This window comes from Zingiber officinale, chromosome 1B (genome assembly GCF_018446385.1).
Source record: "Zingiber officinale cultivar Zhangliang chromosome 1B, Zo_v1.1, whole genome shotgun sequence".
Classification (NCBI taxonomy): domain Eukaryota; kingdom Viridiplantae; phylum Streptophyta; class Magnoliopsida; order Zingiberales; family Zingiberaceae; genus Zingiber; species Zingiber officinale.
The window spans coordinates 148,163,193-148,168,950 of record NC_055986.1 but is presented as its reverse complement, the minus strand read 5'-3'; the positions used below and the strand labels follow the sequence as shown (position 1 = coordinate 148,168,950).

Genomic DNA, 5,758 nt, shown 5'->3' with positions numbered 1-5,758 from the left:
CCACTACATTTTACAAAAGGAACTCTTCATTATAAAAAATCATACAAATAATAATGAAATCTTCAATTAAATATAATTCAGTCAATAATTATCGATTGATTTTAATTCATTTAAAAATATATTGACTGAATTTAATTCAATAGGCAATTTCCGACTAAATGATCAACGATTTTCGACTGAATGATTAATTCAGTCGATAATTACCGACTGAATTTAATTCAATCGATGAATTTAATTCAATCGGTGATTTTCGATTGAATTTAATTCAATCGGTGATCTCCGACTAAAATTATTATTTAGTCGATGGTCTCTCAATTTTATCCATGTTAAAATTTAAAAATTTTAAAAACATTTAAATCATCAATAATTTTTATCAAAATTTATTGAATTTCTTTGATTCTCTAAGTCTACAGACATTTGATTCATAACCTCTATCAATTTAATAATTCATAACTTTAGTCACAAGCTTCGAACCCTCATTGTTTGTTAATATAGATGGTGTCGCTTACCAAAAATTTAGGTCTCTTAGTTCATAAAAAAAAAGTAAAGTAAGAGATGAACCACTTATAATTACTGGCGGATTGTGACCGTAATGCGATCGTAATTGGTTGTGATCCATCCTTAAGTTCATCACCCCCCAAGTTATAGTTTGAGTCAGGACGGGTGACCGAAAGCCCTCATTCGGCGCTAGGCTACCTGGCCACTTACCTACTACCAGCAGCCTTCGGTCACCCGTCCCAACTCAAACTATAATCCAGAGGGACGATGAATTCAGAAAGAGATTATAATAAATTGTGATCGGATCATGGTCACAATCTAATCATAATTATAAATGATACATCACTTAATCTACTGTTTTTAAAGACCAGAGGATCTGTCTCCCGCTTGCCACGGTCCTTGTGTGATCCCCTGACAAGAGAATTTGATGAAATCCATGAGTGATTGGACACTAGTGACTCATCTAATAACCAACAATTATTTTTCTGCTTGAAACAGGCAAGACACTTCTAATTAACAACCGCAGCGTGGCCACCACATGCAAGAATAGCTTCTGCAATGCCAATTGTTCCAACATGATCATCAATCACCCAAGAGTCCCAGAACCCGTGCCACCAATAATCACCCATAACAGATCATCAATTTCAGATAATGGAAATCGACAAAACAATCTATCTGCCAAATTAAGGAAATGAAGGATTATATATAGTATCACCAAAGAAATTAAACAATACCGATGACTTAAAAATGATCTTAAACGTAATGGTCATCAAAGCAACTTTCAGATGTCGTAAAGACTTTTTCGGAGCAACGTGCATAAGTGAAAGATGTTTGAAATAATGTGTTAAGGCTATTGGTCGAAGCCTCCTTTTATAGCTCCATCCGGACACCTGGATCCCTTCCTAGACGCCTAGACTGTGCTGATGTGGCAAACTCTCGTCGAAAGTTCATCTTCGAAGTTTATCCACATCCGAGCATCCGGAACCTCTCCGGATGCTTGGATCATTGACATGAGTCAGCAACACTACAAGAAAACAGGGCTTCAGAGACGAAAAATTCCGTCTCTGATAGTCAGTTTTCCGTCTCTAAAGAATATTTGAGACAGAATATTCCGTTTCAAATATACGTTAGTGAAACCCCCGTCGCTAAATTTGAGACGGAAATATTCCGTCTCAAATTTCAGAAACAAATTAAAAAATTGTTTGTGAATCTGTTTTTATTTGACCAAATGGAATTAATTGAAAATATATATTCTGTTTCTAATTTTGTTTTAAATCCGTCATTAGTCTGTCTCAAATTACATAAAAAATATAATTTTAATTTGTTTATAAATTCATTTATAATTCGGTTTATAAATTCTGTCTCGAATTTTGTTTTAAACTCATCATTAATTTGTCTCAAATAACATATTAAATATGATTTTAATCTGTTTATAAATCCATTTATAATTTTATATATAAATCTATATATAGCTTCATTTTTAAATTTATCATTAAATTTATATTATTAATTATATTTATCATATACATGATACTTTTAACAGGCACACATTTCAAACAAATTAAAAATATTTAAAATAGTTAATTTCTAATGCAAAAGCATCATACAATTAATATTAAAATAAATAAATATTCATATCATTTTAATACATTTAACATTAATCAAAGATCAAATAATTTAATCTTTATTTCACTTATCAAGATGCTCATGAGAACCATATCCTCTTGAATATAAATAGTTTGTATATCCCGCCTCTTGAATTATTTTACAAACCATTTCCTTTATATTTTCTTCTTTTTGTCTACCTTCCTCAATAAGTTGTTCTTCCCTCTGTCTATTTTATTTGATAACGATTTTCAATTTATTTTTGCTTTCAGCAATTTCTTCCTCCATCCTCTTGCCAATAGCACGCATGTCTTTAATGTCTTAAGATAATTCCTTGTTCTTCTTATAGGAGCATATTTCATTAGAACTTCCATTGTATGATCTTCTAAAGTGTTGATTGCGTCTAAATTCATACACCCTCCCCTTATATGGATCGCCCACCACATCACACCATGATTTAAGATTGAATAAAAGTTGAGTAGATTGATCATCACCATTTTATCTCTCTTATATTGTTTCTGTCCATATTATAATAGTTTATATTAGTTTAACAAATATAAAAACAAATAAGTAAGAATTAATATAAGATAATAAAAAATTAATGAATAATTAATTATGTTGACTTACACTAACTCAAGTCAATTTGTTATCCACAAACTCTCCAATATCTTGATTTCTTTTATGTATTCATTCAAAAATCTCAAATTCATCTACATCTCGTCCTAAATTTTTTTTCTACAATCATACATAAAATATGTCAATATAAAATAGAACAAACGAGATACATTGAATTTATGTCTAAATGTCAAATGTTTAATAAATTTATCAAATGTGTAAATTATTGGAATAAACGTGTAAGAAAAGGAGATTTACCATTCTCTCACTTTATGCTCCAAAAGAAATTGAACCTCTATTATGTTTGATAGTAGACACATCATTCATTCTTATTTTATTCTTACATACAATTTCACATTTGATCTTGTGATCTTTTTATTCTAATGAATTTTAACTAAGTCATTCCATATATTAGCTTCCATCGAATCATGTCCTCTATCTATCATATCTAATATATTTGATTTCCTTCCTAAATGATAATGCTGCTTTCTTAGCCAAATAAATGGATGTTTGTATCTCTTACTTGAATTTTTATTCCATACATTTTTCATTTATCTGTCGGCAAAATTATCCTAATTATATCTCAACTGCATCAAAATTAATAAATAATCAATGATTATATATAATATCACATGCGAATAAATAATTAATGGCGGTTCTAATTAAAAAATGTATTACTTACCTTAAAATTTTCCCAAAGTAAATCTTTAATATCATTAGGCACCTTTTTCCACGTTGGCCATACTCCTTTAATCACTCCTTTGATATCATTTGTAATTTCACGAGGAACCTCATTTTCGACAAATCTAAAGATAACAAAATTAAGAATATTATAACAACAAAATTAATTTAATACAAAAGTATCAAAACTTAATAAATTTAAAAGGTCATATGACTTACTTATTCATAACCACATTTATTTTGGTTCGTTCATCAATATTGGTTGGAATTTGAGACCCTTGATTAGGTCCTCTTCGTCGAACTACTGATGAACTATCTTCTTCGCATCTTGCATCATTAATCACGTTATCATCTGAAATTTGTCTTCCCACCTCATTCTATGACAAATAAATAAGAAAATTTAGCTCAATGTTTAACCATGGATATTAACCTTACCATTGTGATTTTCAAATAAATAATAAAATTTACATTTAAATCATTCTGATCAAGGTGCTAATGCAATATCGAGATAAAATTTTAGCTAATTGAGCAGCATTGAAGTAGCAATACAAGAGCATAAATTTTAACTAATTGAGCAACAATACAAGAGCTTAAATTTTAACTAATTAAGCAGCATTGAAGTAGCAATACAAGAGCATAAATTTTAATTAATTGAGCAGCAATACAAAAGCTTAAATTTTAGCCACGGTTTAATGAACATTGTAACTCAAGAGTTAACAAAAGGGTGACAGTTGACTCAAGAGCAGAAGCTTAATTGATTAACAAAAGAGTTAACTCAAGAGTTAACCACGGTTTAAATTTTAGCAATACAAAAGCTTAATTGATTCAGTGCTGTCATGCTAGGCTGACAGTTGACTCAAGAGCAGAATCCTTGAGTGCAACTAGGGGGACTGCTAGCCAATGGTGCCAATGGTGTCTAAGGAACATAGGATGTCACTACACAAAGGCCTGCTGCCAATGGTAGTCTAACACAAAAGAGAACAAAATTCCAGATTGACTGCTAGCCAAAATGTGAACTCAACATTTTTCTATTGATAGATTGCTCATCAAAATCTGGAAATAAGAGTTTGTTGTTGTAGGAAACTGAAAATTTGCATCGAGGGCAACACCAAGATGCAATCAACGTTAACAATTGTTGGCCACATGAAAAAGAGGCAGTGCAGTAAGGGATCCAAGTGCAGAAAACGTCATAGTTCCTAGCTAATCTTGATGACCAACATACGAAAGTTATGATGCTATTCTTGATGTTGATGACCAACGTATGGGTCAGTGCCATGCTTAGGGTGAATTCTATTTAGCTGTAGATGGCCCTCTATAGTTCCTTCCACCACCAATGATAACCACATTCATTCACCTATTATCTTATGAAAGAGAACAAAATTCCAGATTGACTGCTAGCCAAAATGTGAACTCAACATTTTTCTATTGATAGATTGCTCATCAAAATCTGAAAATAAGAGGTGGTGTTGTAGGAAACTGAAAATTTGCATCGAGGGCAACACCAAGATGCAATCAACGTTAACAATTGTTGGCCACAAGAAAAAGAGGCAGTGCAGTGAGGGATCCAAGTGCAGAAAACGTCATAGTTCCTAGCTATTCTTGATGACCAACATATGAAAGTTATGATGCTATTCTTGATGATGATGACCAACGTATGGGTCAATGCCATGCTTAGGGTGAATTCTATTTAGCTGTAGATGGCCCTCTATAGTTCCTTCCACCACCAATGATAACCACATTCATTCACCTATTATCTTATGGCCGAGAGAAGAAAGAAATCAGACCCAATAATATAATTGTAATAAAAATGCCTCACATACATACATCATAGAGGTGTAATATAATTGTTAATAAAACCAATCCAGAAAGAGACAAGAAATTGTTTAATTATGCCAATAGAAATTATCATATAATATGCATGCTAATAAATACAATATCGAGATAAAATTAGCATACCTGTATTTCATTTGGTATGTTATCAAGTCCATGCGTTGTATCATGTTGCCTACATGCATCATCATTAAAGTAAATATTATGTAACTAATCAATAGTGTGATTAAATTGTACTCCATTCATAAGAATTAAATATACATACTCATCTTGTATCGTCAGAGATTGCCATTTTCGTCGCCCTCTCCCCCTTGATTTTTTTTTGTTAGAACCAATATCCTTTCCTCTACTTGACATCTTGCAGCATTGTTAAAATATAATCAATATATTTAATTAAAAAATTTTATGCTGTAGAGAATTTGCCACATTACATAAAAAAAAAAAGAAATGTCATGATATGGAGAAACTTATACCTATTTAAGTTTCAAAACCATTTCGGAGAACAACTTGTCAACTTGGTACAATCTTA

General features: G+C 31.3%; 1 long non-coding RNA gene across 1 annotated transcript; it reads right to left on the bottom strand.

Moving 5' to 3' along the window:
• Window positions 1-3,293: 3,293 nt before the first annotated feature.
• On the bottom strand, window positions 3,294-3,637 carry LOC122008667. Its single transcript, XR_006119351.1, has 3 exons — window positions 3,619-3,637; window positions 3,401-3,524; window positions 3,294-3,305 (listed from the first exon to the last, which is right to left on the bottom strand). It is a non-coding gene; the product is annotated as an uncharacterized LOC122008667 (long non-coding RNA).
• Between the last annotated feature and the right edge of the window lie 2,121 nt (window positions 3,638-5,758).